General features: G+C 46.0%; 1 long non-coding RNA gene across 1 annotated transcript in view; it reads right to left on the minus strand.

Annotated features, from left to right (window-relative positions):
* Positions 1–21,866, minus strand: part of LOC137541802 (uncharacterized) — a 1,009,411-nt gene that overhangs the window by 731,224 nt on the left and 256,321 nt on the right. The window contains exon 3 of the long non-coding RNA XR_011025275.1: positions 11,019–11,164. This is a non-coding gene — a long non-coding RNA (uncharacterized lncRNA). The remainder of the gene's footprint in view (positions 1–11,018; positions 11,165–21,866) is intronic.

A 21,866-nucleotide genomic window follows, 5' to 3' on the forward strand; every position in this document is an offset into this window, starting at 1 on the left:
TTGGGGTGTATTTTTACACATACCCATGCTGGGTGGGAGAAATATCTCTGTAAATGACAATTTTTTCATTTTTTTTACGCACAATTGTCCATTTACAGAGTTATTTCTCCCACCCAGCATGGGTATGTGTAAAAATACACCCCAAAACACATTGTACTACTTCTCCCGAGTACGGCGATACCACATGTGTGGCACTTTTTTGCACCCTAACTGCGCTAAAGGGCCCAAAGTCCAATGAGTACCTTTAGGATTTCACAAGTCATTTTGCGGAATTTGATTTCCAGACTACTCCTCACGGCTTAGGGCCCCTAAAATGCCAGGGCAGTATAGGAACCCCACAAATGACCCCATTTTAGAAAGAAGACACCCCAAGGTATTCCGTTAGGAGTATGGTGAGTTCATAGAAGATTTTATTTTTTGTCAAAAGTTAGCGGAAAATTGATTTTTATTGTTTTTTTCACAAAGTGTCATTTTCCACTAACTTGTGACAAAAAATAAAATCTTCTATGAACTCACCATACTCCTAACGGAATACCTTGAGGTGTCTTCTTTCTAAAATGGGGTCATTTGTGGGGTTCCTATACTGCCCTGGCATTTTAGGGGCCCTAAACCGTGAGGAGTAGTCTGGAAATCAAATTCCGCAAAATGACCTGTGAAATCCTAAAGGTACTCATTGGACTTTGGGCCCTTTAGCGCAGTTAGGGTGCAAAAAAGTGCCACACATGTGGTATCGCCGTACTCGGGAGAAGTAGTACAATGTGTTTTGGGGTGTATTTTTACACATACCCATGCTGGGTGGGAGAAATAACTCTGTAAATGGACAATTGTGTGTAAAAAAATCAAAAGATTGTCATTTACAGAGGTATTTCTCCCACCCAGCATGGGTATGTGTAAAAATACACCCCAAAACACATTGTACTACTTCTCCCGAGTATGGCAATACCACATGTGTGGCACTTTTTTGCACCCTAACTGCGCTAAAGGGCCCAAAGTCCAATGAGTACCTTTAGGATTTCACAGGTCATTTTGCGAAATTTGATTTCCAGACTACTCCTCACGGTTTAGGGCCCCTAAAATGCCAGTTCAGTATAGGAACCCCACAAATGACCCCATTTTAGAAAGAAGACACCCCAAGGTATTCCGTTAGGAGTATGGTGAGTTCATAGAAGATTTTATTTTTTGTCACAAGTTAGTGGAAAATGACACTTTGTGAAAAAAACAATAAAAATCAATTTTCCGCTAACTTTTGACAAAAAATAAAATCTTCTATGAACTCACCATACTCCTAACGGAATACCTTTGGGTGTCTTCTTTCTAGAATGGGGTCATTTGTGAGGTTACTATACTGCCCTGGCATTTTAGGGGCCCTAAACCGTGAGGAGTAGTCTTGAAACCAAATGTCTCAAAATGACCTGTGAAATCCTAAAGGTACTCATTGGACTTTGGGCCCCTTAGCGTACTTAGGGTGTAAAAAAGTGCCACACATGTGGTACCGCCGTACTCAGGAGAAGTAGTATAATGTGTTTTGGGGTGTATTTTTACACATACCCATGCTAAGTGGGAGAAATATCTCTGTAAATGACAATTGTTTGATTTGTTTTACACACAATTGACCATTTACATAGAAATTTCTCCCACCCAGCATGGGTATGTGTAAAAATACACCCCAAAACACATTATACTACTTTTCCTGAGTACGGCGGTACCACATGTGTGACACTTTTTTGCAGCCTAGGTGCGCTAAGGGGCCCAACGTCCTATTCACGGGTCATTTTGAGGCATTTGTTTTCTAGACTACTCCTCGCGGTTTAGGGCCCCTAAAATGCCAGGGCAGTATAGGAACCCCACAAGTGACCCCATTTTAGAAAGAAGACACCCCAAGGTATTCCGTTAGGTGTATGGCGAGTTCATAGAAGATTTTATTTTTTGTCACAAGTTAGTGAAAAATGACACTTTGTGAAAAAAACCCAATAAAAATCAATTTCCGCTAACTTTTGACAAAAAATAAAATCTTCTATGAACTCGTCATACACCTAACAGAATACATTGGGGTGTCTTTTTTTCTAAAATGGGGTCACTTGTGGGGTTCCTATACCGCCCTGGCATTTTACGGGCCCAAAACCGTGAGTAGTCTGGAAACCAAATGTCTCAAAATGACTGTTCAGGGGTATAAGCATCTGCAAATTTTGATGACAGGTGGTCTATGAGGGGGCGAATTTTGTGGAACCGGTCATAAGCAGGGTGGCCTTTTAGATGACAGGTTGTATTGGGCCTGATCTGATGGATAGGAGTGCTAGGGGGGTGACAGGAGGTGATTGATGGGTGTCTCAGGGGGTGGTTAGAGGGGAAAATAGATGCAATCAATGCACTGGGGAGGTGATCGGAAGGGGGTCTGAGGGGGATCTGAGGGTTTGGCCGAGTGATCAGGAGCCCACACGGGGCAAATTAGGGCCTGATCTGATGGGTAGGTGTGCTAGGGGGTGACAGGAGGTGATTGATGGGTGTCTCAAGGTGTGATTAGAGGGGGGAATAGATGCAAGCAATGCACTGGCGAGGTGATCAGGGCTGGGGTCTGAGGGCATTCTGAGGGTGTGGGCGGGTGATTGAGTGCCCTAGGGGCAGATAGGGGTCTAATCTGATAGGTAGCAGTGACAGGGGGTGATTGATGGGTAATTAGTGGGTGTTTAGGGTAGAGAACAGATGTGAACACTGCACTTGGGAGGTGATCGGACGTCGGATCTGCGGGCGATCTATTGGTGTGGGTGGGTGATTAGATTGCCCGCAAGGGGCAGGTTAGGGGCTGATTGATGGGTGGCAGTGACAGCGGGTGATTGATGGGTGGCAGTGACAGGGGGTGATTGATGGGTGATTGATAGGTGATTGACAGGTGATCAGTGGGTTATTACAGGGAAGGACAGATGTAAATAATGCCCTGGCGAATTGATAAGGGGGGGTCTGAGGGCAATCTGAGCGTGTAGGCGGGTGATTGGGTGCCCGCAAGGGGCAGATTAGGGTCTGATCTGATGGGTAACAGTGACAGGTGGTGATAGGGGGTGATTGATGGGTAATTAGTGGGTGTTTAGAGGAGAGAATAGATGGAAACACTGCGCTTGGGTGGTGATCTGATGTCGGATCTGCGGGCGATCTATTGGTGTGGGTGGGTGATCAGTTTGCCCGCAAGGGGCAGGTTAGGGGCTGATTGATGGGTGGCAGTGACAGGGGTGATTGATGGGTGGCAGTGACAGGGGGTGATTGATGGGTGATTGACAGGTGATTGACAGGTGATCAGTGGGTTATTACAGGGAAGGACAGATGTAAATAATGCCCTGGCGAATTGATAAGGGGGGGTCTGAGGGCAATCTGAGCGTGTAGGCGGGTGATTGGGTGCCCGCAAGGGGCAGATTAGGGCCTGATCTGATGGGTAACAGTGACAGGTGGTGATAGGGGGTGATTGATGGGTAATTAGTGAGTGTTTAGAGGAGAGAATAGATGGAAACACTGCGCTTGGGTGGTGATCTGATGTCGGATCTGCGGGCGATCTAATGGTGTGGGTGGGTGATCAGATTGCCCACAAGGGGCAGGTTAGGGGCTGATTGATGGGTGGCAGTGACAGGGGGTGATTGATGGGTGATAGGTGATTGGCAGGTGATTGACAGGTGATCAGTGGGTTATTACAGGGAAGAACAGATGTAATTAATGCACTGGCGAATTGATAAGGGGGGTCAGAGGGCAATCTGAGCGTGTTGGCGGGTGATTGGGTGCCCGCAAGGGGCAGCTTAGGGTCTGATCTGATAGGTAACAGTGACAGGTGGTGATAGGGGGTGATTGATGGGTGATTGATGGGTAATTAGTGGGTGTTTAGAGAAGATAACAGATGTAAACAATACATTTGGGAGGTAATCTGACGGCGGGTTTGCGGGCGATCTAATGGTGTGGGTGGGTGATCAGATTGCCCGCAAGGGGCAGGTTAGAGGCTGATTGATGGGTGGCAGTGACAGGGGGTGATTGATGGGTGATAGGTGATTGGCAGGTGATTGACAGGTGATCAGTGGGTTATTACAGGGAAGAACAGATGTAATTATTGCACTGGCGAATTGATAAGGGGGGGTCAGAGGGCAATCTGAGCGTGTTGGCAGGTGATTGGGTGCCCGCAAGGGGCAGATTAGGGTCTGATCTGATAGGTAAAAGTGACAGGTGGTGATAGGGGGTGATTGATGGGTGATTGATGGGTAATTAGTGGGTGTTTAGAGGAGAGAATAGATGTAAACAATGGATTTGGGAGGTGATCTGATGTCGGATCTGCGGGCGATCTATTGGTGTGGGTGGGTGATCAGATTGCCCGCAAGGGGCAGGTTAGGGGCTGATTGTTGGGTGGCAGTGACAGGGGGTGATTGATGGGTGATTGATGGGTGATTGACGGGTGATTGACAGGTTATCAGGGAAGATAGATGCATACAGTACACAGGGGGGGGGGGGGGTCTGGGGAGAATCTGAGGGGTGGGGGGGTGATCAGGAGGGGGCAGGGGGCAGGGGGGGGGGATAAAAAAAATAGCGTTGACAGATAGTGACAGGGAGTGATTGATGGGTTATTAGGGGGGTGATTGGGTGCAAACAGGGGTCTGGGGGGTGGGCAGGGGGGGGGTCTGAGGGGTGCTGTGGGCGATCAGTGGGCGGGGGGGGCAGATCAGTGTGTTTGGGTGCAGACTAGGGTGGCTGCAGCCTGCCCTGGTGGTCCCTCGGACACTGGGACCACCAGGGCAGGAGGCAGCCTGTATAATACACTTTGTATACATTACAAAGTGTATTATACACTTTGTAGCGGCGATCGCGGGGTTAACATCCCGCCGGCGCTTCCGTATGGCCGGCGGGATGTTACGGCGGGTGGGCGGAGCCAGTTGCCGGGGGAAGCGCGCGTCATCAATGACGCGATCGCTCCCCCGGCATGCCTAAAGGACGCGCCGCCTGAAGGCGTATTGCGGTCCTTTAGGCGTCCACTTTGCCGCCGCCCATGGGCTGTGGGCGGTCGGCAAGTGGTTAAATTGATCCTGGTGTAAGACCTTATAGGACAAAACTGTATGGAGGCTGGCAGAGGACACAAAAGTTATATGGTTAATTAAGTTGAATAAAGTCATGAGGAGACCCAGGGCCGGCCCGCTCATGAGGCGGGGTGAAACTTTTGCCTCAGGCGGCACATTTCTAGGGGCGGCATCCGCCCGTCGGTAGGTGCGGGGAGCCGGCCGCCGAGCTGGAGGGGTAGCGGGCAGGACGGGGGTATTGGGCCTAGCGGCGGGGAGGGGGGTCGGACCCCCCTCCCTCACCTGGGTCCCCCGATCTGCGCTCCCCTCCAGCCTTAAATAGTTCAGAAGCAGCCGCTACTCGTAAGAGAACGGGCGGGGAGGACTCACCTCTTCCTCGTTCCAGCGTGCGCTCCACTGACGTCATTTCCTGAAACGCCATCCACTTACAATACAGTGGGCGGCGTTGAAGGAAGTGACGTCAGTGGAGCGCACGCTGGCCTGGAACGAGGAAGAGGTGAGTCCTCCCCGCCCGTGCCTCTTACGAGTAGCGGCTGCTTCTGATCTATTTAAGGCTGGAGGGGAGCGCAGATTGGGGGACCCAGGCGAGGCCCAATACCCCCGTCCTGCCTGCTACCCCTCCAGCTCGGCGGTGCCCCCCCCCCCCCCAGGTGGCAAAAAGTCTAGGGCCGGCCCTGAGGAGACCCCACCACTGTTTATTTTTTGTTTGAATTTAAGGTGTGATCTTGCATTTCTGCCAGTTATTTTGCATAGAAATAATCATTTTTGCCTGACTAGATATTTTGTGGGGGTTTTTTTGCAACATTCAGTATATCACCATTACTCCTCTTCTCCCATTTTCTCAATACAATACATTGGACTCCAAGTGTCTTTGTGATTTTTTCCCCTGAAGATACCTGTCACCTCAACCCTCCAAGGGGTATGTGGGCAGTAGGGTGGCATAGTGGTTAGCACTCTTGCCTTGCAGCACTGGGTCCCTCCCTGGTTTGAATTCCAGCCAGGGCACCATCTGCATGGCGTTTGTATGTTCTCCCCGTACATGTGTAGGTTTCCTCCAGGCACTCCGTTCTCCTCCCACATCCACAAAAAATACAGAGAAGCTAATTGGCTTCCTCCTAAAATTAGTCCAAGACTGCTATGGACATATGACTATGGGAAGGATTAGATTGTAAGCCCCTCTGAGGGACAGTTAGTGACATGAATATATACTCTGTAAAAGTGCTATGGAAGATGTCAATGCTGTATAAATATTAAATAATAACAAAATGAAACATACAAAACTATTATTTCTCATGCAAGAAAATGTGATGAAACACACAAAAAAAGAAGAACGCAAGCGGGAGCCCAAATGGTGCAGTATGTCACAAGAAGAGTGATGGAAAACAAAAAGGATTAGGGTACTCACAAAGGAAGATCGCACGAGGGACAACCAACTGCTGGAAACAGGTGGAGATCTATAAACCGGGTATCCGGCTAAAGCTGGATGCGGCTGCACTCTTGGGATTAACACTACCAAAGACCCTATCAATGGTACTAGGTAACAAAAGAGGGTGAAAAGCACAAAGGGGGTAAAGGGCCCCAGAAGCTAATAAAACTGAGTTGAAAACAGCTAAAAATAGAGAAATAGGGGTGACTTACCTCAATAAAGACAAGTTCATTTAAATATTAATGAAGTGCCAGAGTTGTAGTAGAGCCAGGTACAGAGGAGGGACTCTGTACCTGGCTCTGATACAACTCTGGCACTTTATTTGGCCTGAGGAAATGGGCACAGACCCAAGAAATGCTTGTGCTTATAAAAATTCATATTTATATGAACGTGTCCTTATTGAGGTAAACCACCTGTATTTTTAGCTGTTTTTAATTCAGTTTTATCTACTTCTGTGTACCTCTTACCCCCTTTGTGTATTATTTATCACTAGTGACTTAGCCTGTGACGGCTAGTCTGTCACTATACGGCCACGCGCACGCGCCCCCATGACACCCGCCTCGTGTGCCCCTGTGACGCCTGCCGCGCGCACACGTGCCCGCCCCTTTTGGTCCCGTCCTCCGGGTCTCAGCAATGTCGGCAGTGTCTCTGCATCTTGTCCTTGCACATGCGCAGTGCTAAAAAGCACTGACACGGGGACAAAAACAGACGCAGAGACACATGCCAAAAATATATAAGGGTTGGGACATAAAGAAAATACAAGCGTTCAGTGAATGTTTCCGGAATGTGTGAATTTGTTGGTGACCGCGAGTGAAAAGAGTTTTTTGAAGGGAGCAAATTTTCAAGTTGTGAATCTGCAGAAAATGAAAAGTAGCTGTGAGGGGGAATCAAACATTTCCTTTACTTTAAATAAATAGCGGCTCCTTTGTCCACTGATGTTTCTGCAATCTGTGTGCAGATGCTGATTCATAGCGCGACTTATCTGAAGCGCCCACATGGGTGGCTCTGCACTCAGCACTGGGCCCTCTGGGGTGTACAGTGTGCCGCTTAAATGAAATAAAATCTAGATGAAGAATGGATGTAACATTTGCAGGCTATAACAATTCTCTCTTATCGCCGGCACACTGACCCCTTATCTTCTGCTCCGGATTCATTCTTCCCTCCTATATATTAAAGACAATCAGACGATGGAATAACTTTCTGTGGCGTGTGTGTTCCAGACTGGGCTTGTTTTTGTTTTGCTTTTCCGATTAATCACATTGTCAGAGATTGCAGTATTTTTATGCTGTGGTGTCACAGGGAAGCAAATATTCATTATACATTATGGAGTACGTTGTTTTGTCAAGAATTCCTATATTAAATCTCTAAGCTTCATTTTTCTTCTGGGTTTGATAACTGGGGAAGTTGTGTGTATTCAGTGCAGGGAGAGCGAGCAGCACACAGACAGGCAATTACTGTTTGCAATGACTGCTGGCGATTGTTCCAGCTTACAACTGTGAGGAGTGATTGCTGCACAAAGACACTTGACTATGAGCCAAGCTGCCTGCTCTGGTCTATGGAGAGAGGGGATAAACAATGTGCTCATTCACTGTTTGTCATTTAGTGATCGGCTATGACAGACTGCTAGAAAAGGCAACAGAGGTCCGAGTCTTGGGTGGCTGCAGGAGGCTGAAAAAGGAGGCTGAAAATAGGGGGAAACACATGAAAAAGTGAAACTGATGCTCAAGGGAGCTGTCCATGAACCAGAGGGGCTACAGTACATGGATACACATGGAAGAGGGGGCTGCACATGGCACGGGAGGGGCAACAGTACATGGATACACATTGAAGAGGGGGCTGCACATGGCATGGGATGGGCTGCAGTGCATGGATACACATGGAAGAGGGGGCTGCACATGGAATGGGAGGGGCTGCAGTACATGGACACACATGGAAGAGGAGCTGTAAATGGCATGGGAGGGGTTCTGATGTGCAAGAGAAGGGATACACAAATTCTTGGCTTAGGGGCACACAAAGTACCCCAGAGTCGGATAAGAGAAGCATTCTCATTTGTTGTTTTGACAACTTCACTTTATCTACTTTGACATCAGCAAAACTGAGTAGCAGAATTCCTTAGTTACATGATAGAAATTGTCAGACTGCCTGCCATGATGCCATTTTGTAAATACACCCAAGGGACTTCCATATACTATTCCTAAGTGTATCCAGTGTCAACACAATACGGTTCACTCTCTCAGTGGTACTGTACCAATAATACTGAGTCTGTCTTCTCTGGAGGAAAGTCCTCCTCCCTATATGGTTTATGCATTGTAACTATTCTATCATCTGGCCACCTCTTACCCCCATAGCATTGCTCACCTAAGTCAATAAGTAGTGTTGGTGTTTGAATTCAGGATCCTGTATTCGTAAACCTGGATTATGCAGAGCACCACTCTTAAGCACCCAAGCAAGTGGACAGGGTCACTGGGTTTTGGTCCACGTCACATGACTTCGATGCTTCCAAGCCATAAGGAGGAGGTATCAGAGTCACATGAAGCTCAGGGAGAACCGCATGTGAGTGACCTCCTGGTGACCCCGTCCACTAGCTCAGGTGCTGAAGTGTGGTGTTCGCTAAAACTCGGGTTTACAAATTTTCGAATATAATTTGGGTTTCCATTTATAGACAAATACTCTTAATTAGTGTTGATGATTGAATTTGGGATCCTGCATTTGGAAACCTGAATTGTATATAAGGTAAAAAATAATTCATAGTGTATTTTACTATGGAAAAAATGTACATCTTATGTGCCTGCATACACGTCTTACAATTTTTCATGATAGTGGTCTTTTTAGTGTACTAATTTGTCTCCCCTAACTAGGATTTCAGTCATGAGCAAGGCATATAAACTTGGGAATTATAGTTTAAAAGTCTGGACAGATTACCATATAGAACTTTGAAAGAATACATAAGATAATGCATAAAGAATAGATTTACACTCTGACATTTAAATACATCTCTGCTCATGCAGAACCCGTACTGTGCCATTCTTGGAGTCACTGCTGCTTATATTGTAAGTCAACTGGAAAGCGCTGCAGTTATTTCAGCGTCTGGATTGATTGAGAAGTAATAAGGTTACACGCGTTAGTTAAGTGGGTATCTAATTTTCTGCCTCACGCTGCTTGGAGCTAAATGAGGTTTAAATCCAGCAGACCTGCCTGTATGTCGCTTTCCTCGACCTCATCAGCGCTGTACCTTGTCCTGCGGTTCCGATTGTAAAAATATTCTTCATTTATGACCCCTCTCATGATATTTCCATAAATCTCCTGGGATCTATGACCCTGGGTGAATTATGGCAGAAATACCCCATTACTGTAAGTTACGCGCTCGCCAGCGCTAAATCCGAGTGGTTTCACTGTATTATTCAGATGTTACATATAAAATCCTGCCATTGATTCCATTAACCTTGCATTGCTCCTGGACTGGATCAGGACACAGAAATAGAGAAGCGATGACATTGAATTGTAAAGGGGTGTCTCACCAGTAATGCTTGTTGCAGACAACTAATAAATACAGATGGTCAGGGAGATGCTTATAATGTAAATTGTATGGCTTGGTATTGAGCCAGATGTCAGGAAGTGTATAAAGAGAATCTGTATGAGCCCCCCCATCCCCCCACCGGGGGATACTTACCTGGGGAGTCAGAAGCCTCTGGATTCTAATGAGGCTTCCCTCATCCTCCCAGATCTCCGGGATCCAGCACTGGCTTCCCCGTCGGCTGTGGCGCAGTAGTGCTTGCAATATTTACTTTCAGGGATCCATCGCAGGCACAGTATTGGCTTTCCGGTCAGGTTCAGGCAAAAATAGCGAGCCCAATTGGATCCGCTCTACTGGGCAGGTACGAGGTCGCCTTTGCAGTAGAGTGGACCCAAATGGGCTCAGCTATTTCTGCCTGACCCCAACCAGAAAGCCGCTACCACGCCAGCACTGGATCGTGGTAGGTAAATATATACCTTGCCAAATGGGTGAAGTCTAATTAGGATTCAGAGGCTTCCCCCTCCCAAGGTAACTATCCCTGGGGGAGGGGGTGTGTGTGAGGGGGTTTGGTCCCTTACAGATTCTTTAATTGACCTAATTCTAAGCTGCATATAATTTTCATTATATGTGCATAGCTCCCAACTGTCCTTCTTTTGGAGGGACAGTCCCTCTTTGGGAACCCAGTCCCTTTGTCATTCTTTCTCCCTCTTTTGTCCGTCTTTCTGGTCTTTATAGCCTTTAAACTGATATATTTCTTATTTTCAAATGTTAATATGAAGGACAATGAACCAGGATATAAAGGACCAATGTGGTTTGAATTATAACGCTACATATTTTTCCTTTGAAATCTTTATGGTTTGCGTAAGTAAGGGTGAGGGGCGTGGTCAGGGGTGTGGCCTAAGTGTCCCTCTTTATGATCTCAAAATGTTAGGAGGTATGTATTTGCATGCAGGTCGGAATGTTTAGCATCTCCATTACTTTCATGTTCATGTTATCCATATTTAGGCCCTATAGACACACACAAGTCTTAGCTTGTGTTTACCTTTAGTTTCTGATGCAGCATATCTGCTTGTCCATAAGAAGAGGTCATTTCAGTTGCTTGCAGCTTCCCACAATGCAATGCGTGACTGGCTCGACTGATTACTGATCAGTAGGTGGTGACACCAGTGCACATTTTTGCTGGAATGGCTAAAAAGAGACATAGGAAGATTTCAGTTACAGAAGTATTTTTATTCCAATTTACCCTCCAAAAAGATTATTTACTAAGTCAAGCAGGGCCACATGGCACGTCCAACTCATCCTAACACTTTCCAGTTCAAGGATTTGAATATTTGTCCCTGGAAATCACTTGGGGGTTGAACACAGGTCATCTTTGAATATGCTATGATGGAATTACAGCTAATTATGCTCATTTGACACAGAAGTATTTGATTAGGCACACAGCAATAATGGCACACTGTAACTGGGGTTTTTGGTAAAGTAAACCTGAAGTCCTGAAAAAAAGCGCCCAGGACAAAACTAGACAATGGAAAACAACAGGATTGAGCACAACGTTTGTGTGAGCCAAAGTACCGACAGCTGTCTATTCATTTGAAGGACGCAGCTCTCGTTTAACACCGAGCCAGCGCCCATCTGAATCAGGCCTGAGATTCCTGACAATGTTGGCATTTCAGCTGTCTCATTATTAATACAGAAATAACTTTTTTATAATATATGCCATCAAAGTGGTACATACAGTGGGATGCGAATGTTTGGGCAACCTTGTTAATTGTCATGATTTTCCTGTATAAATCGTTGGTTGTTATGATAAAAAATGTCAGTTAAATATATCCTATAGGAGACACACACAGTGATATTTGAGAAGAAAAATGAAGTTTATTGGATTTACAGAAAGTGCGCAATAATTGTTTAAATAAAATTAGGCAGGTGCATAAATTTGGGCCATTTTATTGATTCCAAAACCTTTAGAACTAATTATTGGAACTCAGATTGGCTTGGTAAGCTCAGCGACCCCTGACCTACATACACAAGTGAATCCAATTATGAAAAAGAGTATTTAAGAGGGTCAATGGTAAGTTTCCTTCCTCTTTTAATTTTCTCTGAAGAGTAGCAACATGGGGGTCTCAAAACAACTCTTAAATGACCTGAAGACAAAGATTGTTCACCATCATGGTTTAGGGGAAGGATACAGAAAGCTGTCTTAGAGATTTCGTCTGTCTGTTTCCACAGTTAGGAACATATTGAGGAAATGGAGTTTTACAGACTCAGTTCAAGTTCAGAATCAGAATCAGAATCAGAATCAGAATTTATTATCGCCAAGTACAACGGTGGGTTGTACCCGGAATTGGTTTTGGCACATACAGGGTCGTTGGTGAAGAGACAAGAAATAGCATACAGTTAAGCATGGCACATACATAGACATGGGACAGCATGGGACAATTAAGCAGAGTGCAGCATCACATGCAGTCAAGCATGGGTCATACGTATAAACAATAAAAGCAAAAATAAAAAGCAGTGCAGAGCATTACAGCATACACGTACAGTTAACGTAATACAAACATAGCAAAGCATACATTGATAGCAGGAACAGAAAAGAGTGGGACTGGAGGAGCAGCCTGAGAGCTGATATGAGCGCTGCCATTTTCGGCACTGGACGCTACACAGCGACACGCTCCCAACAAGACAGGTGCTCCGAGTTGTCCACGAAAGTAGAGAGAAAGAAACTGAGAAAGCAACTGAGAAAGAGGATGTATATAAGCTGTGTGTTCTAACATGTCAGTCACAGGAGTAGAGTCTGAAGAAGGCTTATTAGCTGAAAGTTTTCTCTTTTTCTTTTGAGTTAGGCTAGAAGTGGCAGACCAAGAAAAATCTCAGATAGACAGAAGTGACGAATGGTGAGAACAATCAGAGTCAACCCACAGACCAGCACCAAAGACCTACAACATCATCTTGCTGCAGATGGAGTCACTGCACATCATTCAACCATCCGGCGCACTTTACACAAGGAGATGCTGTATGTGAGAGTGATGCAGAAGAAGCCTTTTCTCCGCACACAGCACAAAAAGAGCCGCTTGGGGTATGCTAAAGCACATTTGGACAAGCCAGCTTCATTTAGGAATAAGGGGCTGTGGACTCATGAAACTAAAATTGAGTTATTTGGGCATAACAAGGGACGTTGTGCATGGAGGAAAAACAACACAGCATTCCAAGAAAAAACCTGCTACCTACAGTAAAATATGTTGGTGGTTCCATCATGTTGTGGGACTGTGTGGCCAGTGCAGGGACTGGGAATCTTGTCAGAGTTGAGGGACGCATGAATTCCACTCAGTATCAGCAGATTCTGGAGACCAATGTCCAGGAATCAATGACAAACCTGAAGCTGCGCCGGGGCTGGGTCTATCAACAAGACAACGACCCTAAACACTGCACAAAAACCACTAAGGCATTCATGCAGAGGAACAAGTACAATGTTCTGGAATGGCCATCTCAGTCCCCAGACCTGAATATAATTGAAAATCTGTAGTGTGAGTTAAAGAGAGCTGGCCATGTTTGGAAGTAATCAAACCTGAATGAACTAGATATGTTTTGTGAAGAGGAATGGTCCAAAATACATTCAAAGAGAATCCAGACTCTCATTGGAACCTACAGGAAGCTTTTAGAGGCTGTAATTTCTGCAAAAGGAGGATCTACTAAATATTGATTTCATTTCTTTTTTGTGGTGCCCAAATGTATGCACCTGCCTAATTTTGTTTAAACAATTATTGCACACTTTCTGTAAATCCAATAAACTTCATTTCGCTTCTCAAATATCACGGTGTGTGTCTCCTATATGATATATTTAACTGACATTTTTTTATCGTAACAACCAAAAATATACACAGGAAAATCATGACGATTATCAAGGTTGCCCAAACGTTCGCATCCCACTGTATATTGTTTAATTTTATAGGCATTTAATGAAGACAAAATAGGCAAAAATGCAGATAATACACTTTTTTATTTTATTTTTTCATGTGCCACAGTTATAAAACACCCCAAAACATATTATTTGGTTTGCCCTGGTTAAAATGATACCACATATGCTATATTCCATAGTAGCTGTACATGTAACATACCATTATCGCGAGCCTGTGAGTCTGTAGCGATTGCATACAATTGCTCGGGTGCATAGTTTGGTGACCCCAGTGCTATCCAGAAGCATTGCTAGGCAACAGCACAGCAATGCATCTATAAAGCGTTAGATCCTCAAACTTTCCATTGCGATCGCTATGTGCGGCAGCCATTACAGGTGTCTATAAGTCTTAAAGAGGAACTGTAGTAAAAATAACACAACAAATAAAATTGCTTATTTTTTACACTATTCATCTATAAATTATTTAGTCAATGTTTGCCCATTGTAAAATCTTTCCTCACTCTGATCTACTTTCTGAAATGTATCACTGGTGGTGACATCTTTACTGCTGCCAGGTGATCTGCACGGAATGTTTGTTACTGAGAGTTCTATGCACAGAGGGAGGAACTGCTTGCTTGGCAGTTGGAAAAAGTTGTTATTTCCTACAATGCAACAAGGTTCACAGACAACAAACTGTCATGACTATGGTCATGACATCACACTGTGGGAGGGGTTTCGCCACAATATCAGCCATATAGACCCCCCTGATGATCTATCAGAGAAAGGGTAAAGATTTTACGTGAGAAAAGGGCGTATCAGCTACTGATTGGGATGAATTGTAGTCCTGGGTTACTGTTCCTCTTTAAGGCCAATGTAACCTGTTGGGGGTGTCTTGGCACCCTAGAGGAAAAGGCACGGGAAACAAAATGGGAGCCCAATAGTGTAGTATGTCAGTGAATGGTTAGTGGAAAAATAAGTAAGATGCTACTCACAAAGGAGGGTTGCAAGGGGCAACCGACCACAGGAAGCAGGTGGAAACCATAAACCGACTCCACTCGGGGTGATCCTAAAAATACCTCAATCTGGTTGCTTTCTTGAAGGAAAAAGGGGACAGATGTCCAGAGGCTCCCTTTGCTGACTGATCTTTTTCATTTGGCACTACTATTGGCCTGATGAAGCGGGATCAGACCCACGAAAAGCGTTGTCTGTGCTAAATAAACATCTTTTGTTAACCACAAAGATTGTCATTGAGGTAAGACACCTCGTTATCCTTTTTGTTTAAACTTTTTTAGATGCTTTTATTCAACCAGGGCGCCTCTTCCCTTCTAATGTCTTTAAGGCCAAGTATAGGTGATAGAAGGGGTTAATTAGTTAGGTAGGGGTTAACACTTCACTACTGTTTATTTTTTAGTGTGAAACTGCCACTTTGATAAAAAAAGATTCTGCCTCTTCATGAATGATTGCTATTTGCTAGAGCATCATCTCTACATCTCAGGACATAAATAAAGGTATATACAGTAATCTTTGACGGATAGTTCCCTTACTGCTGCAAACACATATTAAACTGACTTCACAGCTGATCACTTTCACATATATATCTAAAATCTCTTCAAAAAGGGCAATAAATTCCATTTAAACCCGCAATATATTATAAACAATCACTAGAGCGTTATTCTGGCTCATGATGTGTAGGTTCTGTTTTCTCCTGAGTTCAGGGAAGTCTAATTACAATGCAGACTTCTTCCACTTGATACTGCGTTCAAAGACTTGTCATGTGATTTCCTCCTTTCATGCTGGCAACAAAGAGGATTAGTTGTGTGGATGGCCCGGCCTGATTGAGAAATAATTTTGCAGACACCTAGGCATTACTAATCTCCTGTCTAGCGCATCTCACACTTGTGGCAGGAGCTGCACGGAGCGGGGAGGTAATGACGGCCTAAAACACAGGATAACAATCTGCCATTGTTGGAGAATAAGACGAGACGTTTGAGGATCCTCATTACTGGTTGGGGAGGCTCAGTAATGAGTAGGGAGATTGACAGCACCGCTGCAATTAACTTCTGGTTAAGCCAACAATTTATGTTTCAGATGCTGATGGAATGCAAACCCATTCTTGCAAATTGCCATGTAATATCAGCAAGAAGTACCAGAAAGGTTCTCTCTTCTGGGTACCATGTAAGGATGGCTATTAACATCTTACACTCTACAACCCTGATCAGGCAGCTTAAACAGAAACTCCAAGTTGCATGGGGGAAAAAAAAAAAAACAGCAAAGTGCTATTTTTATCTAAGAGGTGCTGACAGGGTTTAAAGTCAAAAAGTCTGCTTCATTTATCTTCATCCAATATTAAAGACAGGAGTTCATAACCTTCTTTTACAATAACTGACCCCAGGAGGATTGTCCGATATGTCCCCATACATCATCCTTGCCAGCCCTATGGGGTAACTGTATGGTATGAAGAGATGTCATTAGCTTAGTTTTACTTTACATACATATAGCGAGTAATGGAGCACATGAAAAATCATAAGGATGTACCGTAATCATGTGGACTGGAATAAAAATAGCAACTCATAAATAAACAGGTTAGTTACAAGTAGTGGGAGGTTTTTGCTGTTGTTTATGTCTAGTCAAAACATGTAATATAAAATAGGCTGGTTCCCCCAGGCCTCTGCATGCCAGTGCGTCATTTACAGCGGGAGAAGGAATGTCATTTAAAGGACCACTATTGCGAAAAAAATAGGCAGTTAAAATCTCACAGAACTAACAGGTTTTGGACCAGTCCATCTCCTCATGTGGGATTCTTAAGGTTTTCTGTGCAAGTGAGTAGGGAGGCTGTCCGGTACTATTTTGGCAGTTAAACAGCTGTTCAGGAAATGCTGTTGAGAACAAAGAAAACCCTGAGAATCCCCCATGATGAGATGGACTGTACCCAAAACCTGTCGGTTCTGTCAGATTTTAACTCCCCGTTTTTTTTTTGTGTGTGTGTTTTTTTCTTTTTTTTGCGATAGTGGTCCTTCAAAGGAACAAACCACCGTTCCATTCAAATAAAGCGGAGCTTCACCTGCTAGGACTAAAGATGTCGTCACCCGTGATAAATTTCAGAATGTAGATCCCTGAGGAAAGACTTTACAATGTGCAAACCCTGACTTAATAATTTACGAAATAATATTTTAAAAAATATAAGCTATCTGTGAGGAAACGCGGAAAAGCCGCCGTCTCTCATAGTGAGGCGGCTGTTTCCGCATCCAGCAGGGTGTCACAACGCGGAAAAAACGCCGCATGCCGCTTAGGCAGGGCGGCGGAATCCGCATTGAGAGCGGCGGAATCCGCATCTGGAACGGCGGAATCCGCATTGAGAACGGCGGAATCCGCATTAGAGGCGGCCCCCGCAAGCGGTTCACATGATACATTGCAAGACAGTACTGGTGTGGCTGGGACTGGTGGTCCACCAGGGCTCAGAGTGACACGCGCGCGCACAGAGGCTGAGTTTAAATGACAGCCAGAAGTGAGTCAGCTGACCAGGCGGGTCAGCTGACATTTTCCACCACTCTCATTGGTCCAGCAATTAGGGAGGTCTTGGAAAGGTCCTTGTGTATATATACTGCTGGCTGTTCACTTGCTCTTTGTCTGGCGTTGCGATCACATACGTGGGAGCACACAGATCCGTAATCAGATCCGCAAGTGTGCCGGGCCCAGCTGGAGCTGTAATCCTACACTTAGCTAGATTCTGTTGATAGCTAAAGTACTAGTTTGATTGTATTATCTGTTATGACCTTTGCCTGCCTTGACTACCCTCCTGAACTCTGATCTTGTACCTCGATATTTCTGATACTCTGTTGCCGAACCTCGGATCGTTCCTAGACTCCGCCTCAGCCTCCTGATTCTGTACCTCGATATATCTGATACCCTGTTGCCGAACCCTGCCTGTACCTTGACTCCGCCTTTGTCTTCTGATCCTGTACTGTATCTGTCCGTGTGTGTACGACCTGGCTTGTCCGACCTCGAGAACCGACCTTACGCTTAGAGGCGGTTCCTCGCTCTGTTAGCGACCCTTCCTCCTGAGAGTCACTTTCAGACTTCCTTCCTACTGTCAGTCTGACTCCTCCCGTCTTGGAGAGCTCAGGTCTGCGGAAGGAATCTGTGCAGAACTCCTAGCTGCACTGAGGCCTAGCCCTCAAAGTGTTACTGTCACACCAAACACCACACTCTACTCAGGTGAACAGAGGTTAGCGAGTATATCGGATTATCGGTGATACTGCAGATCACTTATAATCTGGTATACATCTGTATTCCCAGTGATACTGCAGATCACCGGTAATCAGATCCTCTCTGTGCTTCACCGATCGTTACAGAACGCCAGACCAATAAACAGATGGACGCACGTACTGACCCTCTGACTGTGCTTGCCACTTCGGTGGATACTATCCAGCAAGCACTGAGCCAGCACAAAGCTTTAATTGATGCCCTAACAGGCTCTGTGCAAACCCTTCAGACGTCAGTTGATTCGGTGCGATCCCCTCATAGTGATGATATACGGATGCCCATACCAGACAAATTTTCCGGCCACAAGTCTGACTTCCGGAATTTCAAGAGTAGAGTGTTGTCATACTTCGAGTTGAGACCCCGATCCTCGGGGACTGAGACCCAACGGGTCATTTTCATTAAAACATTGTTAATTGGTGACTCCCAGACCTGGGCATACAATCTGCCTCCCACTGATACAGCTCTGACCTCTGCAGAGGAATTTTTTAAGGCTATGGCCGTGATATACGACGACCCTGACCTTGCGGCAACCTCTGAGCGGAAGCTCAAACTTTTGCGACAAGGCAGGGGCTCAGTCGAGGATTACGCGGCAGAATTTCGCAGGTGGTCAGTTACCGCCAGATTTGACAATTTTGCCCTGATGGATTACTTCTTGTCTGGGTTGTCGAAGGAGGTCTCCGATTTAATGTTAACTTTACCCGAGCCCAGGACAGTTGACGAGGCCATCACATCGGCCATTCAAGTCGACCGTCGATTACGCCATCAGAGGCAGATTCGGGGCAGTCACCGTGTCAGGGTGACATCCTATGCGGCACCCTCCGCTGCACCCTTAGTAACGCCATCTCCGTCTGTCTCATCTCCTCCGGCCTTGCCTCCACCCGAACCAATGCAGATTGGTCGATCGAAATTGACCCAGGTGGAGCGAAGGCGGAGAATGACGGAACAACTGTGCCTATACTGTGCAGAAGCAGGGCATAGGGTGCGAAACTGCCCGAACAAGTCGGGAAACGAGTTTGCCTAGGAGTAGTGAGGGGTGACACCCTAGGCACACCATTTTCACCCCTTAAAGAAAAGAAATTGCTTCTCCCCTGTACAATTACATGGGAGAATAAATCTGTGACCACTGAGGCTTTCATTGATTCGGGCTCAGCGGCCAATTTTATGAACTTTAAGTTTGCTCAGGAGTTGGGTATTCCTCTCACACCTGTGAGACCCCCCATTCAGGTCACGGCAGTAGACGATTCCCCTCTGCAACAGAATCATGCTCTGTCACAGACCCCGGAGGTGAGGGTCACCATAGGGGTACTGCATGGGGAACAATTATCGTTTTTTGTATTGCACATGGCTACCTCCACTATTATCCTGGGCATGCCATGGTTGCAACTTCATTAACCGCAAATAGACTGGGCCACGGGTCAGTTAACCACTTGGTCACCTCGTTGTTTTCAGCGGTGTTTGGGGAAGTTGACCTTGGGGCAAACCAGAATTCAGGTGAAAGGGGTACCAGACCAGTACTCTGAATTTTCCGACGTGTTCTGTCCCAAGGCAGCTGATAAATTACCCCCACATCACCCTTTCGATTGACCCATTGATCTCCGTTCAGGTTGTGTACCCCCCCGGGGCCATTTGTACAATCTGTCAGGGCCCGAAAAATTGGCCATGCAGGAGTACATCCGTGAAAATTTGGCCAAGGGTTTCATTCGCCCGTCCCGGTCGCCTGCTGGAGCAGGGTTCTTTTTTGTTAAAAAGAAAGACGGAGGCCTGCGACCCTGCATCGACTATCGCGGTCTTAACAAGATTACAGTAAAGAATCGCTATCCATTGCCACTGATAGACGATTTGTTCACACAGATTACAGACGCTAAAATCTTTTCTAAGCTAGATTTGCGGGGCGCGTATAATCTGATACGTATAAGAAGGGGCGATGAGTGGAAGACGGCCTTTAATACACCAGACGGGCATTATGAGTACCTGGTGATGCCCTTCGGGCTATGTAATGCTCCGGCCGTTTTCCAGGAACTCATTAACGAGGTATTCCGGGAGGTGTTGGGGAGGTTTGTTCTTGTTTATCTTGATGATATTCTTATCTTCTCCAACAACCTCGCTGAACATAGAAACCATGTGAGGTTTGTGTTGAATCAGTTAAGGCAGAACTCGTTATACGCTAAGCTTGAAAAGCGCATCTTTGAAGTAACATCTGTCGCTTTCTTGGGGTACATAATTTCCACCACGGGCCTGTCTATGGATCCTGCCAAGGTCTCCGCTGTTCTGGAGTGGCCACAGCCGGTTGGGTTGAAATCCCTTCAGCGCTTTTTTGGCTTCGCCAACTATTATAGAAGGTTTATAAAAGGGTACTCCACGGTCATTGCTCCCCTTACCTGCCTCACTAAGAAGGGGGCAGATACCACTCACTGGTCTCCTGAGGCTTTGCATGCTTTTACCACCCTGAAGGGCCTATTCTGTTCAGCACCCATCCTCAGACATGTGGATACGTCTTTCCCGTTCATTGTGGAGGTGGATGCCTCGGAGGTTGGGGTGGGGGCTGTGCTGTCTCAGCGGTCAGGCTTGCAGGGTAGAATGCACCCGTGTGCTTATTTCTCTTGCAGGTTCTCCCCTGCAGAGAGGAATTACGATATTGGCAACAGGGAGCTTCTGGCCATTAAATTGGCTTTCGAGGAATGGCAACATTGGTTAGAGGGAGCTGAGCATACCATCACGGTTTACACTGATCACAAAAACCTAGAGTACATCGAGGGGGCTAAGAGGTTGAGCCCTCATCAGGCTCAATGGTCGTTGTTCTTCTCCAGGTTTAGTTTCATTATTACGTACACCCCAGGGAGCAAGAATGTTAAGGCGGATGCTTTATCCAGATGTTTTGAGTCAGAGACAGCACAGCCCTCCGTTCCAGAGACCATTATTCCCCAGAGATTAATACTGGCAGCCACTGGAACTTGGGAGGATTGGAGGGAGACGTTGGCTCCCTTTCAGCAGGACATCCCTGAAGGGAAGCCCGCAGGGGTCCTGTTCGTTCCTCTGCCATTTCGCCTTCAGGTTCTTGAGATGTTCCATGCGCATAAGAATGCAGGGCATCTTGGGGCATCTAGAACACAGGATCTGGTAGCCAGATGCGCCTGGTGGCCTTCCTTGGCAGCGGATTGCAAGGAATACGTGAAAGAGTGTGTGATATGTGCCAAGAGTAAACCCTCCCGGCTGGCACCTGTCGGTACTTTGCAGCCTTTGCCCACCCCGAATGAGCCGTGGACCCACCTGTCCATGGATTTTGTCGGTGAGTTCCCCAGGTCTGAAGGTATGGCGGTCATTTGGGTGATTGTCGACCGTTTTAGCAAAATGGCCCACTTTGTGCCTTTGAAAGGACTCCCCTCGGCTCAGGAATTGGCCGAGTTGTTTATCACTCATATCTTCCGTTTACACGGCATTCCCGAAAGACATAGTTTCAGACAGGGGAGTCCAATTTGTCTCACGATTTTGGAAAGCTTTCTGCCACCTTATGGGCATAAAGCTGTCGTTCTCGTCTGGCTATCACCCACAGACCAATGGCCAGACTGAGAGGATTAATCAGTCTCTTAGAGCAATTTTTAAGGTGTTATGTGGCAGAGGCACAGGACGATTGGGTCAGATTCCTGCCCTTCGCAGAATTTGCCCAAAATAATTTAAAAAACTCGTCCTCCGGATTCTCTCCTTTTTAGGTGGTGACGGGGAGATCACCCAAATTTT

Source organism: Hyperolius riggenbachi, chromosome 12 (genome assembly GCF_040937935.1).
Source record: "Hyperolius riggenbachi isolate aHypRig1 chromosome 12, aHypRig1.pri, whole genome shotgun sequence".
NCBI classification, from domain to species: Eukaryota; Metazoa; Chordata; class Amphibia; order Anura; family Hyperoliidae; genus Hyperolius; species Hyperolius riggenbachi.